The sequence below is a fragment of the Strigops habroptila genome, chromosome 17 (assembly GCF_004027225.2).
Source record: "Strigops habroptila isolate Jane chromosome 17, bStrHab1.2.pri, whole genome shotgun sequence".
In the NCBI taxonomy this organism is placed as follows: domain Eukaryota; kingdom Metazoa; phylum Chordata; class Aves; order Psittaciformes; family Psittacidae; genus Strigops; species Strigops habroptila.
Window position 1 is genome coordinate 5,415,165 of NC_044293.2, and position 16,234 is coordinate 5,431,398.

A 16,234-nucleotide genomic window follows, 5' to 3' on the forward strand; every position below is an offset into this window, starting at 1 on the left:
TAGGGCTTGCAAACAAGCAAGCAGCAAGTTATCTTTGGCCTTCGAGCCACCACTTGTGTTAGTGCTGCACAATCACATCAGTGCCAGCAGGGAGAATCGTTCCACATGCCACTGTCTGGCTGCTGCTGTTTCCTACACGTATTCCCCTGCTTGCTGCTGGGGAGGTGAGCAGGGAAAAGAGAAGATGAAGTTAAATCCAGCACAGCAGCCAAGATTCTAAGTGAGTTGTCTCCATCACACCCCTCAACAGTGATCTCAATCCACCAGACACGCTTCCTACCTCTCATTACTCAAACCCTTATCACAACTAAAGGCTCACTGCGTGCTCCACTTGGTTTCTCTGCCTCCTGAGCATTGCAGCATCACCCCAATAGTGACAAAGAAAGACCTTGTGTCCCCTCTGCCCCTTGGTGACATCCAGTGGCACTATTTAGGGAGGTGGCAGCCACCTCTGGGTTCCTGGAAAGCGCCTGACTGAGCACATGAAGGCAACTGCCTGGATCCAGCAGCTTCTGCAGCTCAGGAGCACAGTGTCACCCAGCGGGAACACGAGATCCATTGGCTCAGCCAGCTCTTACCATCACCTCATTTAACTCCAGCTACTCAGAGGCAGTGGCTTTGGCTTTCCCTGAAGAGATGGGAGTTGCTCACTGCACAGTGATGATCCCGAGATCAAGACTAGGTGCTAAATGCCATTTTCTATCAGATGAAGCTGGGCAGGGTCCTCTGGTCTCAGGTCCGTATATGATCTGTCAGGGAGCTTTCACACACACAATATATGGAGTGTTTCCCCTTCTCTTGCTCACCCCAAAGTACAAACCCCTCAGCAGAACAGAACACTAGACCCCAGTTTGCATATTACCAATAGATGACCCTGAAAAGGAAACTTAAGAGCAAGCTCTCAGCAAGCTTTAGGAGGCACAACACCAGGCCCAAGCCTTGCAGATCCAGACTGAGCTTCAGCAGTGCCCAGCAGCATGGAGCTCCTGCCTGTCTAGCACTGAGTGTCTATCTGGCCTAATCAGAAGACAAAGGATCAACCCTACCTGACTTACAGCCTCAGAGCAGCCCACAGGACTTCTTTAAGGGACCCTGGAGGTGGGTGATTGCTGCCAGGTTAAACATCCATGACAAAAGGGGTGGCTGTTCCTGCAGAGCAGCACAACAGCAGCTTCTGCTCAAGACAAGCCACTATGGAAGGGACATCCCACACTATGGGACACATAGAACACATCAGAGCTGCAGCTCAGACCTTTCCTTACCAGGAGCACTAGTGGTTTAGTGCTGCAAACAACTGCAGGGCTGGCAGCTCCACCTTGGCACCCCTCACCTGGGATGAGTTCTTTCTGTGGCACATCCTGGTGACACCAGGCGTTGCCTCAGCAGTGATCTCCAGTGTCCTTGTGGTAGTCCGTGCTCTTCATGCAAGCACAGCTGCCTACAGACACAGGAACAGGCTTGGAGAGCAGGAGAAAAAGACATTTTGGGACATGATGAGCAGCCAGGCAGCCTGTTTCAGTGGGAAACACTGTACCCAAGGCAGAGTTGCTCCTCGGAACAGCAGCATCCTGCTCTCAAGTTCCTTGGCACAGGTGGAATCTTCCCCATCTGCCGCACTTACAGTAAGGAGGATGGCAGCTTCCTGACGAAGCCACAGAGCTTCCCAAGGAGAACAGCATGGAGGGTTGCCTTGGAGACTGCAGTGAGCTGCCAGATGACTGGGTCTCACACCCCAGCAGGCACTTGCCAGAAGGGTGATCTCAGTGGTGCACGCTGTTATCAGACATTCCTGGAGGGAACACCGGGGCTGTGCAAGGAGCGGGTGAATCAGGCCATGCACAGAGCACGGTTCTTGACATCACCCACCGTTAGTCATGTTCTTCAGCTTTGCTCCTTCTAGCCTGGCCACAGGGCTTGTCAGAGCACTGACACCTCTTCCCCAAGCAAGCAGCTCACTTGTGTGCAGCACAGTGAGGGGAGCAGACCCTCTGCCCACCCTCCACCTCCCTGCAGCACCAAACCAGGGTTGGAACCCTCACTGCTCACTTCAAACCAACCACGACACAGCTTCCCAAGTGCTCCTCAACATCCCCCCCAGGCTTCCCATCCCATAACACATTACACTACCACAGACCTCTCAACCACTACCAGTTTTCCACCCTGCCCTAGGTATTCCTGGAATTGTCTTAGTGGTGACCACTGGATTTGCTTATAGTTGAGTCCCTTGCATGGCCATGCTTTACTTCCCCCTTCTTGTGCAGGCTCCCATTTGACAGTGTATCCAAGGCCTGATCCCAGCCATCTTTCATGGAAAATGGCTTTATCCCATCATGACCCATCTATTTGACTCCAGCATCACAGTCAAGCTACTGGTTACACAGCACTGGCAGCACAGATGGGATAAGCCAAGAGAGAAATCCAGTGGGAAAATCCTCAGCCTAAGAAAAATCACTTCTTGCCCAAGTGCCAGGCACCAGCAATGCCTCAAATACAACCAGCAAGTGCCATGTGTTCAGTTTGCTATGGAGTTCCACACTTCTAGGGTGATCTTCCCACTTTCCACCAGTTGCAGGTCAAGTCTTTCACAAACCTATAGCTCCTGTAAAGCACTAAAGCTCTTTGTGCTCCTTCTTCCTATACTATCACTGCCTGACAGTCTTCAAGACCATCATCACCATAATATTCTCCTTTCAGAAGCCTTTTTATTCAGGGGACACATAGAAGTGACCCTGCAAGAGTTAAGCAGTGCTCAAGTACTCTGCTGAGCATTAACCCACTGCAGCTTTGCACTGCCTGCTCTTCCAGCATGAGGCTGGAATCGAGGAAGGGAACAGAGCAGGTGGAGGCTTAGGAAAACATCTCTCATGGTGAGGAGCCTGCCAGGCTCCCAAGGGGAAACGATGAGAACCCTGCTGCTTGAGTCACTTCGAACTGGACCCAGTACAGGAAAATCTAGTGTAGGGAACAAGCCTTCCCCCATAGTGGGAAATGGAGAGGTTGGATGAGCTCAGATCTTTCCCATCTCCAGTTTCTGTGGTTCCAGCAGTTTGAGAGGCGCTGCTTACACAGCACACAACAGGTAAGTCAGAGGATTAGCAGCTGCCACCAAATCTGTCAGAGTGAGTCAACCTGATCAACATGGTTGATCATACAACCATGGCTCATACGACAGCATCTGTGCCCTGGACTGTGAGGGCCACGCTCAGCTCCAGGTGAGAAACAGCTTCTAACAAGAGAAGAAACATCAGTGTCTGCATACAAACCCACAGCCTGTGCAGCAGACAGCACAGCACAGGACCACGAGCTTACAACAGCCATTCTGGTGGCTTTTAACCCTGACTGGCTCAATCTCTAAGCTCCAACTTACACGACAAGGAATTTACTCTTCACATACTCCAAGTGTGATGCTTACATGTTGTCAGACAAGGTCTTCCAGTGACTTACTAAGCCTGAGGCCTCAGAACCAACAGTCAAAGAAAGAACCTCAGTAACACTGACCAGGCTATTGCTGAGTTTTTTGTTGTCAAGAGCCACATACTTGAGAAACAGACTTACCTATTGCTGGCTGGGGTGAGGAAGAACAGCCAGGAAAAGCTCATTCCCTGATTAATATCAGCTTCTTGTGCTTTCTTTTAGAGATAGCTGCTGCTAATGCCTGCGAGATATCAGACAAAACCAGATCACTTTCCTAGTGAATCCCAGCAAGCACACCTCAAACACATGGTTCATCCATTAGAGACCTGCACTGGCTGCTGTGTTCTCCAACACACTAGTGGATAAACCCACTGAGACAAAAAACAACCCCCTGAGCCTGCCTGGATCTCTGGAAGGCAGCAATTAGCCATGCAAGGACACTTGCCCTTGACAGAGACTTGGCACATCAGCTTGGAGGTCTATTCCTACAGTCATTCCAGCAGAGAGCCAGCCTGCCTGTTAGAACAAGGTATTTGCACAGTGATGAAGTCTAATTTCAAGAGAATTTAGTGTCTTGGTAAATAAACAGGCTTATGGCTGTTTGAACAGTCACATACAATAGCCCTGGGAGAACAGAGGAGTTGTGTGAGCTGGGAACAGACAGCAGAGGAAATTAAGTGAAACCTTAAACGCCTCCCTTCAGAAATTACATTCTTCCCCTCTCAAAAACAACACCTCACCCCACTCCCCCAAACACAGTTCTCATCCACCTTCCTACCCACATCTCTGTGCCAGAAACTCAAGAGCCCTTTTATATGACAAGCTTTCATCTCACCTTTCAGCATGTGCCTTCTACATAGCTCATTCCAACTTGCTGCACACGAGTTCACACCAATTTCACCCCACCAGTTTGGGCAACTGCACACAGTGAAGTCTCTACTTAATACCTCTGCTATTGTTCAGCTTTTCTACTTCTTTTAAATGGGATTAACAGGACTGGAAAGCCTTCAGGCTGGTTTAGATACCAAATGAAGACACCTTTGAAACCGAGGTTGTAGGCATCTGCTTCATTTGCTGTTACCAGAGGTGTTTTAGAGGGGCTGCATGTTCCACAGCACAACTACAGCCAGCCCAATGGGCTGGGGCAGAGGCAGGGAAGGAGAAGAGATGGTCTTTGCTTCAATTTAGATGTATTCAAGCTGCAATACCAACAACAAGAGAAATTATTAAGGGCTGGAGGCACCAATATGGGAGAAGGGAGCTCAAAAGTGCACAAACTGAAACAATCAGCCTACAGCTACTGAAACACACTAGTCTCTGGGCAGTGGAATTATTCTGCACAATGCAAGGGACTGGATATTCCCTAGCAGTCATGGGATGAGAGGAAAAGGAAACTTGCAGCTGCCTACCAAGGCCTGCTCCCAGGAGGAAAGTTCAGATGAATCTCTTCTTCCAGTGCTTATCACCCCATGGTAGCACGTGGGGAAATATAGGAACAGCCCTGCCACAGCCAAGAGCACGGAGGAGATGAACTCATTCCCTCCTCGTGTGCTTGTTCCTATAGATCAAGCCATTTGCACTGTTGATCCCATGCCTATGGGCCTCCTTGGCTTGCTGCCCTGAAGGGATTACAAGCAAGGAAAGGTAAATTGCTAGCCAAGAGTGGCAAGGTTTCTGCTGCGTGCAGCAGCTAGAATGCGTTCAGCAACATTTCCCACCCCAAGCGAAGCTGTTCCAGGCTCAGAGCAGGATGTCCTGCTGTTTGCTGGCGCCCAGGCCGGGTACATGGTCAGGGCAGCAAGGTGGAAAGCTGTTTCAACCATACCTTACACCAAAGGAAAGCACGAGTTGGAGATGCCGCAATAGAGGGAGAAGACAGTTTTGTCCATCCTGGATGTGAACAGCATCTCTTGGATGAGAGACAGCTTCTACACCTTGTCAAATAGCCCCAGGCAATCCTCTCAGCTCCTCTGCTTCCTTGTCCCAGGCAGGAGAACACTTCAGAACCACCTTGGAATGAGAAGACACCCAAGACATGACTATGGCAGCAGATGACCTCATGCAGACATGCAAAAGGCTTCACCCCAGCAAACACATTTCAGAGAGATGACGTTTCCTCATCTGAGGAAACAGCACAGGGCTGGCAATAGCACCCAGGAGCCCGAAGCATTGGTCCCTGTCTAATTGCTGTGTTTCACCCAAAGCAAACACAGCGCACACTGTGAGGGCTGCCAGGGCTGCCCATCCCTCCCTCGCCCAGCAGGAAGGGTTCAGGGATAGGTGGAAGGAAAGAGGAACAAATGTCCCAGTCCTGGCTGTGAAGGTTGGCATCAGAGTTCACCCACTTGGATTTGGAGTGGAATTGCCATAAAACCCAGGCTCCAGAGGCCTGTGTCATGCCTATACACGTGCCTGAGCCAACTGGAAGTCCTGTGGCTGCAATAACTCTGTGCCAAATCAACACTAAAGGATCCCACCTCTTAACTGAGCTCACCACTGCTGCAGGGTGCCAGTTCAGACCTGGTTCACATCCAAATGGCTCTGAACACAGGCAGAAATGAGCATGCATCTACCTGCAAAATACCACAGAGGCACCCAGAAAGAAACAAACCAGGTTCAGAGCAAAGTCAAGCTCTCCAGGGACACCAGCTCAGTCTCCCGAAGGTTAATCTTCCAATATCCTGGAGCATCCTGCCAGGAGCACGATGAGCCACGGTAGCAAGTTACCTGAAGTCATAGGAAACACAAGAAAGATGAAGCTTTAGCCAAGTTGAGTTTAGCTCAGGCCTCACTCAGAACACCACTGGGGTGCCTAACGCCAGGCTGGGCACCGGCTGGTGCTGCACAACACACCCAGAGACACCTCCAACAGATTTACTGCCTCTTCTTCCTCACAAACCTCCTAGATAGAGGTTAGGACCTTTCCCACCCCTTCCCACCAGCTCTAGCTCCTGCTCCCAGGCATAGGTGTTCCTGAGAGCTGCTGCTGCTGGGAAGGATTGTTTGAACAGGATCCATATAGGAGAAGTTTGTGTTTCCTGAATGGAAATGAAACCCCTTTCTATAGGCTAGATTGGAGATTCAATGGCCAAACTGTTCCCTTCAGACCTTATTTGCTTTGGACCTTGAGTACACCCCACATGAGACATCTGGCACAGGGCTTACAGGATACAGTTTGCTTTGGCACTGGCCAGCTTTTGGAGCTCACAGTGTTTCAATAGGATTTTATGAATTGACCAGTCTCACTCTCTGCTGTAATGCTTCAAAATCAAGGTTTCCACATGTGCCTTTAATAGAGATCCACCAAGACACTTATTGCATGTTAAATAAACAGCCCTCAGTGAAACAGAACACCCTCACTGCACAGTAACAAACATGCAATTCACTCCAGCTGCTGCAGCTGCGGAACCTCAAATCCAAGCGCAGTGCCAGAATCAGTCGTTTTATTAAGATAATAATTGCCCTATTAATGCTCATTAATGACTAATGCACTCCTGGGAGGCTGTTTGATGATAACCCCAATAGCAGGCAGCAGGCAGGGAGACTCAGAGGGAACAGGTTAGTTCACAGGACAGCCAGGAGTTGCTCTAAGAAGCCCCCAGATAGTATTAGAGAAGCACAATCTGTGTTTTTTGGGAGAATAAAGGTGAAGAGTGTGCAAAAAATTAGTGTATTCCTGAAAAGTTACAGGCAGGTGAATAAATCCCAAGGATGAGAAACCAAAGCTTGCTTCTAAGCAGGTAAACAGAGCAGAGCAATAACTCCGGGCCACCATCCCCAGCTATAGAGCTAGCACAGCAGTGAGGGATCTCTGCCCTAACCACAAGGCCACACACATCATGCCAAGAATACCTCACATCACCCTGCTCCGAGGGCTGGGGAAGCCCAAGCAACCTGCAAGCCTGGCACAGTGCTCCGAGGCCATCCAGGAGCCAGGAAGGGAATGGAAGGTGCCCACGTGCAGCTTGGGCCTCCCTTGGAAGCAAAGCTCTTTCCCCAGGAGAGTCTGGAGCCTTGTACAGCAGACACAGCTGCTCAGCCCCCACAGGCTAGTGCAGGAGTTGGGACCAAGCTCCATTGCTGACCTTCATGAGATGGACCAGATGTTCCAGCATGGGCTACAAAGGGGCTTAGCAGCAGCCCGAGGCCAAAGCTGTGTTGTAACACTTGGCTGCCTGTGCCGAGAGATTCCCCTGCCCCTCATTCCCAGATTTTGGATGATGATTATGACCAAAAAGAGTTGAAAATAAAGAAAGCAAAAGTGGATTCCTTGCATCCACGTCATTTTCTTTAGAAGAATATCTTCCATACAAGGTAAACCTCATTGACCTCATCTCAAAAGAGGCAGGGAGGAGCAAGTTATCACTTGCCATGTACTAGTAGTAACACTGATGTAGCTCAGGGATTCAACCCATTAGCAGAGGCAGGCTCTCATTTGTTAGCCTATAAAACAACACATTGCCAAGGCCTCTAATGGACTGCAGCTTTAGATATCAATTGTTAAAGTATCTCTGCAATGTACTATGTTAAAAGGGAAATGACCTCATGTCTCCTTTGAGACTCTTCACCTTCCTCCGGCTCCAAGAATTCCTCCAGCATGGCTTGCTGTGCTCCCTGCCATCCCCTTGCTGCATGGGACTGCAGCACAAGCTCGTTTTGAGAGCCTGGATCACTTTCTAAGGCAATACTAACCAACCTAGCTCAAAACCACCCAAACAGACTCCTTGTTAACGTGCTCACCTCTCATTTCAGCTTCTTCTGCTAGCACAGAAAAGAGGGGAGAAAAGGCACATTCAGACCAATTTGTAAAGACTTCCCTCTGTGCTTCCCTTCTTTCCCATCCTTAAAGCTGGGGAAGCAGACAGGAGCATCAAAGGCTCTAGAGATGCCCAAGCACACAAACATCACACCAGCATGCCAAAGCAGGCACATTAGAAGTTGAAGGTGCTTGGATCAGTGTGATCTCAACAGGAGAGAAACACAGAATCCTGCTCCAAGCCTGAGGCTCTGGAGAAGACACTTGGCAAGACGAGGAAGGGGAGGCCAGTAACCATGACAACCACTCATTTCTTACTATCAAGACAAGAAAAATGACTCAAGACATAAGCCCCCAACCACCACCTCCATCTCCCCTGTCCTCCACCATTAGTCATGCCATGCACACCCAGGAATGGAACACATGCTCCTCCTTAGTTCAGAGAACCCCCCAAAAACCATCCTACCTCTCAGCACAGGCAGGGGAAGCTGCTGAATTTCATACCTCTGCATCACAGCCTTCCTCATTACACCACTAATCTCTCAGCACTTGGCTTCCAAGGGCTGAGAGAAAACAAAAGAACAAGCAACATGAAAATGAACAATGTAGGTGCTAAAAACCAGGTAAAGCTTAAGGAAATCCACCCTTTCATGGCACAGCTTCATCCATCTAGAACAGCAGAAACGTTTCTGATACATGCAACTTATTCTCATTGTTATTCACCATACACATCACAGAAGCAGCTCATCTCCACTGGGCAACCACATCACTGGTGTTTATGAGCTGTGCACAAGGCATAAAATGAGGAATAAAATTCAAGTTAATCAGATCACAGCATTACCACAAGCGTGGTGCAGGCAAAAGGCATTGACCAAAGGAGAACCCTCACCCTCCCAGCCCACCTCCCACCTTAAGCACCTCACACAAGTCGATTTTTGCCCCTATCTTTACTGCTGTCACATCAACTGAGTCTGCCCAGCTCTCAGGGAACCTTCTTATCTTGCTGTCCTCTCAGCACCTGCATGTGGACACAAAATAGAGCTACGATGATAAAAGCATCACTTCTTCAGCTGTTCGTTGTTACCTGCCCCTGCTTTACGAAGAGGAGAAGGCTTCTAGCCCCCTGACCACCACAGGAAGGGCTTGAGAAGCTGGTCAAGCTAGAAATAGAGACTAAGGAGCAGGGGGAAACCCTGTATTATTTCTGCAGGTTTCTTAGATCTTGGCCTGAACTCAGGCTTTTTCCAGATGATGTTTGCTTTCTCCAAGTAAGGGTTTCTTTCAGAAGCTGAAACACAGGTACCTTTGCCTCCTCTCCCCAGCAGCATTCCTAGCTTTCCACACCCCAAAATGTAACTAGATAGAAATTCAGGCACTGCACAGCTTTGTCCCCCCACCCCAACTCAAACACCACTTATATTGTAGTATTATGCTGTACTACTCACATCCCACCTTGGTTTTCCTGCACGATACCAGCCTCAGGATCCCGAATCTGCTGCCGAGAAGCTTCAGGCAGCACCTCCAACATCCCCTCCTGCAAAACCACCTCCCTGTTACGAGCTCCCTTCCTCCTCCCAGCTCCCCAGCAAGGGCTCTAGAAGCTGCCCAAGCAGAGAACAGTGAACCCACCTTGTCCTCATTACAGCCACCCAAACCCCAATCAACACCCACCCAATCTCTAGCCAGATGCCTTCCTCTGTGCCAAATAAAGCTGCCCATGGGCTGCCTTTAGAGGAGCACTTAACCAGCTGAGCTGAGAGTCAGGCTGCTTGTGTTCAGCTCCTGGGTCTGTGCAAGTTGTATGACCCTATGGATGATGATACTAGAGTCACACATTTGCTTTGTGGGGACCTTTGGGTGCCTATGGACCAAGGTGTGCACCCTTCCTGTGCTAACTCAAGATGCAGGGCAGCTTCTGCCTTCCTTGAAGGCAGCCAACAGGAAAACACCCCAAACCATGATATTTTCCTAGCATCCTTGAGCATCTGCTTTCCTGGCCTGTGCAGTCCATGTTAGCCCAAGGAGAAACTGCACTGGAAAGAGAGCCAGGACTGTTTCACATGTCAGTGTCTACAGCTACTGTTGATGTTGAGGGAACAAATGTGCCTGGTGAAGCAGAGAGGTTGACATAACCTTGTCACTGCTCCATGCTACAACAAGCATTAAGGTTCAAGGAGTGAGTGCAGAGATGTGCAGTGAGCACACAAAAACCTTATTTGGGAATGTGCTGCTTTAAACACACAAAAGAGGATGGAAAGAAAACGCACAGAAATTCAAAGCTGACATCAAATGGGCTCTGCAGAATGAGCTTTTCATTACATGATATTGAAAACACCCTTTTTTTCCCAGGAAAAATAAAAGGAAGGGGGGTTAAAGCTGTCCTCTTCTTTAAAAGATGTTATAAAGTAGCTCTTATGAGGAGGCAAAACTTGCTGGGGGATTGAGTTTTGAGTTGGGGAAGAGTAACAGAAAGGAGAGGAAGAAGATGCTTCTGGCCTGGGACATGCTCTGGCTGATCCAGCTCAACCCCTTTCTTTCAGGAGCCAGTGCAGAGCACTCAGTGCTCAGGGCAGTGTTCAGGACAGGAGGGGCAAAGGCAGGTAACTGGTCTGCTGTAACCCCAGCACTGGGGTCTTGTAGGGGTTCACTGTCTGGAGAGCAGATGCACACGTGTAGGTTGGGAAATGAGGAGGGAGAAGATGTGGCAGGGACAGGAAAGGGGAAAGCAGTCATAGTCTGCAACTCTGGGCTCTATTTTAAGCCTGTGACTGCAAGTTTCTCTTCCTTTACTTCCAAAATTAGATTTAGGGTAGATTAGAGGGGAGATTGAGGTGAGATCTCAGGCAGAAGTTCTTCCCTGTGAGGGTGCTGAGGCACTGGCACAGGGTGCCCAGAGAAGCTGTGGCTGCCCCATCCCTGGCAGTGTTCAAGGCCAGGTTGGACACAGGGGCTTGGAGCAACCTGCTCTAGTGGAAGGTGTCCCTGCCCATGGCAGGGGGTTGGAGCTGGATCAGCTTTAAGGTCCCTTCTGACCAAAACCATTCTGTGATTCCATGAAAATACTCCTCCAGGTGCTTTGCAACAGGGAAGAACGTGCTGTGTGAACACAGGCTCTTAACATTGCCTGGGAGCTGCCAGTGGCTGAGGAGAAATAATGCAGATAATACAATTTTCAAGGATGCCACAAACCAGAAAGAAGCAATCAAGAGAAAACTGCTGGACTGAGTAAGGGAATGAATTCCCCTAATTACCACAAGATGCTCCCCAAGTCTGACAGTATCTCTTGGAGCAGATGTGTTCACATACTATTGCCTCAGCCTCCAGCCTGCGTGGGCAGATTCCAGCACCAGGCACTAACGTTAAGAAGCACCGAATGAGCCTCGACATTGAGAAACTGCCTTGGCTTTGGGTGGCTGCATTTTTCCCATCCTCCAGGCCAAGCTGCGAGCGTTTGGCTGGTATTATTCACCCAGAAAGTGCTTCATTTCAGAATATCCAAACCACTAAAATCTGGATCCCTGAAAGCAATTGCTAGAAAGGAAGGAGTGGAGTCCTTGGAGTTGTTCTGTAGACAGAGAACAGCGCAAAGGGGCAGGTCTGAGCTTTTTCCAGCAGTGACAGCAAACTCTGCCTGCTCTGCTCAGAAGCCCCTGCAGATGTTACTGAGGGATGAAGGATTATACACACTCACACATACATCCAGGCAGGTTTCTCTCCCTAATTTCCCATGTGAGTAGCTGGATGTGAAAGGCTGCACAGCGATGGAGGCACTCAGAGTGGTATCTTCACCCATCAGCAGTCAGGTTTGTAGCTGCAGAAATGCAGCATGTAAAATCAAGGCATGTTTTCCTCTACTGTGCTTCCCTTAAGATCCCACCCAAAGATTCTGTAGCAGACCCAAGACTTCTGTTCTGAATCCTGCCATACATTGCCTCCCCTCACCACCAGCGTTACAAATCAGTGGAGATCACTACAACAGCTTGTAAAGAACGATTTCATTGGAGTTGCTTTTTCACTTCCCTCTCCCTTGTCCCCATTCCCATGGTCAGAACAAGCTCCTTCTCTTTCTCTCCTCAGTAATCCCCATGCATGCTCAGAAAGCAACTCTTGGAATCAGACAATGATGGCTTTAAGCAGAAAAACACGCCCTGGAATGAGGGGACAACTGTGGCAGCCACCTGAGCGATGTTGTGCATGGCCCTCGCAGGGCTCCGCGAGGACGGAGCTGGGATGGCTGCTTGGAAAAGCTGGGAATGAAGAAATGCTACTTGAAACCTGGCCAGTGAACCCCTCAAAGGGTGATGGAAGGTGCCTGCAGCACTGCAGGTATCTTCCCTGCTTGTTCAAGCTCCGCTTCACAACCCAAGCTCTCGCCCTCCTCAGGGCCCCCCTCTCTACCCCCACTCTCCATCCTCGTTTCTGAACGAGCTCCAAGGTTGATTTCCTGCGTGTTTGAATAGGACCAGCTTGACACAGCCTGCCTTGGGATGAAATCACCAACTTGGCTTGCCTTCTGTCTGCAAAACAAATCCTTCTGCAGGGCTTTCATCTAGCAAAAGGACAAGGATTCTGAAATGCAGGCAGGCCTCTGCCAAGTTCCTGTGAGCTGCTGCCTGAGTGAAGCTTGTTTGCTGTATACGTAGCTGAGCTTTAATAAAGGTTACCTAGCTGAGCTTTTACACTAAAAATAATCCATGAACCTCCTCCTGTTTGCTCCCCTAGTCACTCAAAAGAAGGAAGCAGAAACACAGTGAGTGAGATAGGGAGTGCTTGTGGGCATTAGCTGTTTCCAGAGAGGAATGGGAAGCCACGCATGGGGAAATCTCACACACTGCATAAGCAAAGGCCAGGGCAAGCTTGGAGAAAGGGAAACTCAAAGGGAAACTTCTTCTATGACCCAATCTTCCAAGGTACTTAAGTCATGATGGGAATAATGTCTTCTGGGATATCTGCCTTTCCTATTCCTCTGCAGAACATGGTGATGATGATGACAACTCACGGGGAGCTCTGCATGTGTGGTATGCAAGCTGTAGCATGCAAGGGCATAGTGGTACCACATGCTCTGGGGCCACACTGTGGTTCCTGCACTGGTTTTGGGACATGGTTGCTTCTCTGATAGTCCTCAAACTATCCACAAACCTCAAACAACTTTAGTGAGGGCTGGTGGGTAGGTTTTGTACCCTAAATGAGTGAGATGACCAAATTATAATGTATTTATTCTTCTTGGTTTGCCCCTAAACCTTGAAACTAGCCCAAGACCTGTCTCTGCCCTTCCCCATCCCCTCTTGCTTCCTCTCCTAGACCAGAACACAGAGTTTCTATGCTGACAGGGAAAGGAGGGGAGATGGGCAATGCCACTTCCCTCTCCCCAGCAAAGTGCTGGAGCAGAGAAGTGCAGCAGGAGCTGTGGGCTCAGTGACAAGAGTACATGAGGGTTCCTGTACTCCGGGAGTTTCTCAGCCAATCTTAGGTGAAGCTGCACCACAAAACGAGGCCCTACAACTGTATGAGGCTGTGAAGGTGTTTGCTGGGCACACACAAGCAGCTGCAGGAGCCTGCCCTGATTCTTGCTAATACTTCTCCTCGCTGCAGAGCCGGGGTCTGAAAGCCACCATATGGTTATCATTGGTACAGGAGGAGCATGTGGCCAGGACATGTGTAACTCACATTTTCCTCTGGACCACACTCAGCCTACACTTGTTTATTGTGGGGGAGGGACTGGAAAAACCATTGACTCACCGTCAGGAACAAAACATTTCAAATCTTGATCTGAAAAGGACTCTTTTTAAATACAGCTCTTCTGCTGGTGCAGGGGGAAGGGAGCAAGTATCCACTGGGAAAGTTTGGGGGCTGCACAGTGCTTTCTCTTGGTGGATAGAAGTGGGTATACTGAAGGGACGGCTCTTTCCAGCACTGCTCTAGCCCACGTCCTACTCCAGCCTTGCTCTAGTCTGTACCTGGCTGAACCCATACACGCAAATAAAGAGCCATGCTACCTCTATTCCTCAAGTCATGTCTGGTTTAGGCATTGCTGCACTTAAAAATGTCTCCATCAGTAAGGAAATTCAGATGGGAACCCCGTAGCTCAAGCTACCCACCTACCAGCTAGGATATAATGATGCAGACAGACCAAATTGCACTCTGCAATGGCCCACACGGTGCTAAAATGCAGCGTGCTGGGAGAGGAAGGGATTAAAGGTCTAATGTGGAACTTCAGGCACAATACACGGCTCTGCTGAACCTTTCCTGGCTACTTTGCACATGCCACTCTGCAGCTTTGTGCCTCAGCTTACCTATATGAATGCACGTGTAGTTCTAACAGTCTTGCATGATGAAGAAGAAAATGAGTCTGTAAGAGAATCAAAGACATCAAATGGCTGTGGGCAAAAAGGCCTCACATTTGGGCAGCGCTACCCTCTGTTCCACAGCTGAGCTGAGCAGCTGCTCTTGTGTCTGGTTCCGTGAGGCTGGCTGGAAAGGCATTCATCTACTTACAAAGCTCCTGCAGATCTAAGGAGGCTCTGCTGGGTCTAAGATCTGAGCCAAGCTTAAGCCTGAGTTCTGTTGCATCCAGCTCCATTTGCCACGACGGATTGTGCCAGGCTCGCCTGAGCACGGGAAAGGCTTCCAATCCTCATTCTCAGCACTGCTCTCTTGCCTCTTCCCATTCTTCCTCCCTCGTTCTGCTGCTGGAAAACACACGAACAAGGAGATTAGCCAGAGCTCAAAAGTCTTTCAAGTGTATTCCAAAAAGCATGAAACCTCTGTCTCTATTCTTTATGGAGTCACCCAAAGCGAATTCTCCCCACACCCCGCACCCTCTCCCGGACATCTGAGAACAGTGAGTGCCTCTCATAACTGGTGGGGGTTCCTGTCCTCAAATCTAAGAGATGACTGAACATCTGGGAGGAACAGATGCTTCTCAGATCCTTGGATGGCGTGTTTCAATGTGTACTTTATGCCACCCAGGGCTGCCTACCCATCAAGAAAGGGAATATGGGCTCCTTGGCAGAGTGGAGCCCATCAGCCGTGAGTCAGGGAGCTCTAGATGTGCAATTGGTGTCTCACTGCAAAGAACAGATGGAAGAGCATTGCTCACCTGATCATCTCGAAACACACAGCAAAGATGAGGAGGCATTCACAGCACACGTGGATAGGATGGACCAGGGGTAACTGGGGCTGAGCTGCTGACTGAAGATGTGCAGACAGGCATGTGCAAAATCAGACAGGCTGAGAGAGCTGGGCTGGGGCAGCCTGGAGAAGAGAAGGCTCCTGAAGGGGAGACCTTAGAGCAGCTCCAGTGCCTAAAGGGGCTCCAGGAAACCTGGAGAGGGGCTTTGGACAAGGGCCTGTAGGGACAGGCCAAGGGGAATGGCTTTAACCTGCCAGAGGGGAGACTGAGATGAGCTCTGAGGCAGAAGCTCTTCCCTGTGAGGGTGCTGAGGCGCTGGCACAGGGTGCCCAGAGAAGCTGTGGCTGCCCCATCCCTGGCAGTGTTCAAGGCCAGGTTGGACACAGGGGCTTGGAGCAACCTGCTCTAGTGGAAGGTGTCCCTGCCCGTGGCACGGGGTTGGAACTGGATGAGCTTTAAGGTCCCTTCCAACCCAAATAACAGGGTAAATAACAGGGACTAAACCCACAACCACCAACTGGTATCCCACTCTCTCTGAGGAAGCAGGAGCCGCTCGCATTCATTGAGCAGCAGCACAGACCCACTGAGGCTGCTAAGCCAAGGCTTTAGGGGAAGAAGGACACTTTGAAGACACAGCCCAGCCCTTTGCAGTCTCACCTGTGGAGATGGACAAGTGAGATCATACCTGCTGGGTGAGAAAAGGGAGAGCTGTGCTGACAAGTCCCACCTTCCGGCACAGGGAAAGGGAGAGGAAGACGCAGCTCCAGTGTGTACTCAGCTACGCTGAGCCTCCAAACTCGTGGAAGTTTACAGTTCAAAGCCACAAGGTATTAATCTAGTTCAGTCACTTCCAGCACAGTCACTGAGCTGCCAAGCAGCAGCGTTGGGAGTTAGAGCGAAATAATCCCAGCCTGAGCTTCTTGTGGCATCCT

At 49.8% G+C, this 16,234-nt stretch overlaps 1 long non-coding RNA gene across 1 annotated transcript; it reads right to left on the reverse strand.

Annotated features, from left to right (window-relative positions):
* Nucleotides 1-11,247: 11,247 nt before the first annotated feature.
* Nucleotides 11,248-15,325, reverse strand: LOC115616344. Its single transcript, XR_003994272.1, has 3 exons — nucleotides 15,270-15,325; nucleotides 14,666-14,859; nucleotides 11,248-11,981 (listed from the first exon to the last, which is right to left on the reverse strand). It is a non-coding gene; the product is annotated as an uncharacterized LOC115616344 (long non-coding RNA).
* Nucleotides 15,326-16,234: the final 909 nt, after the last annotated feature.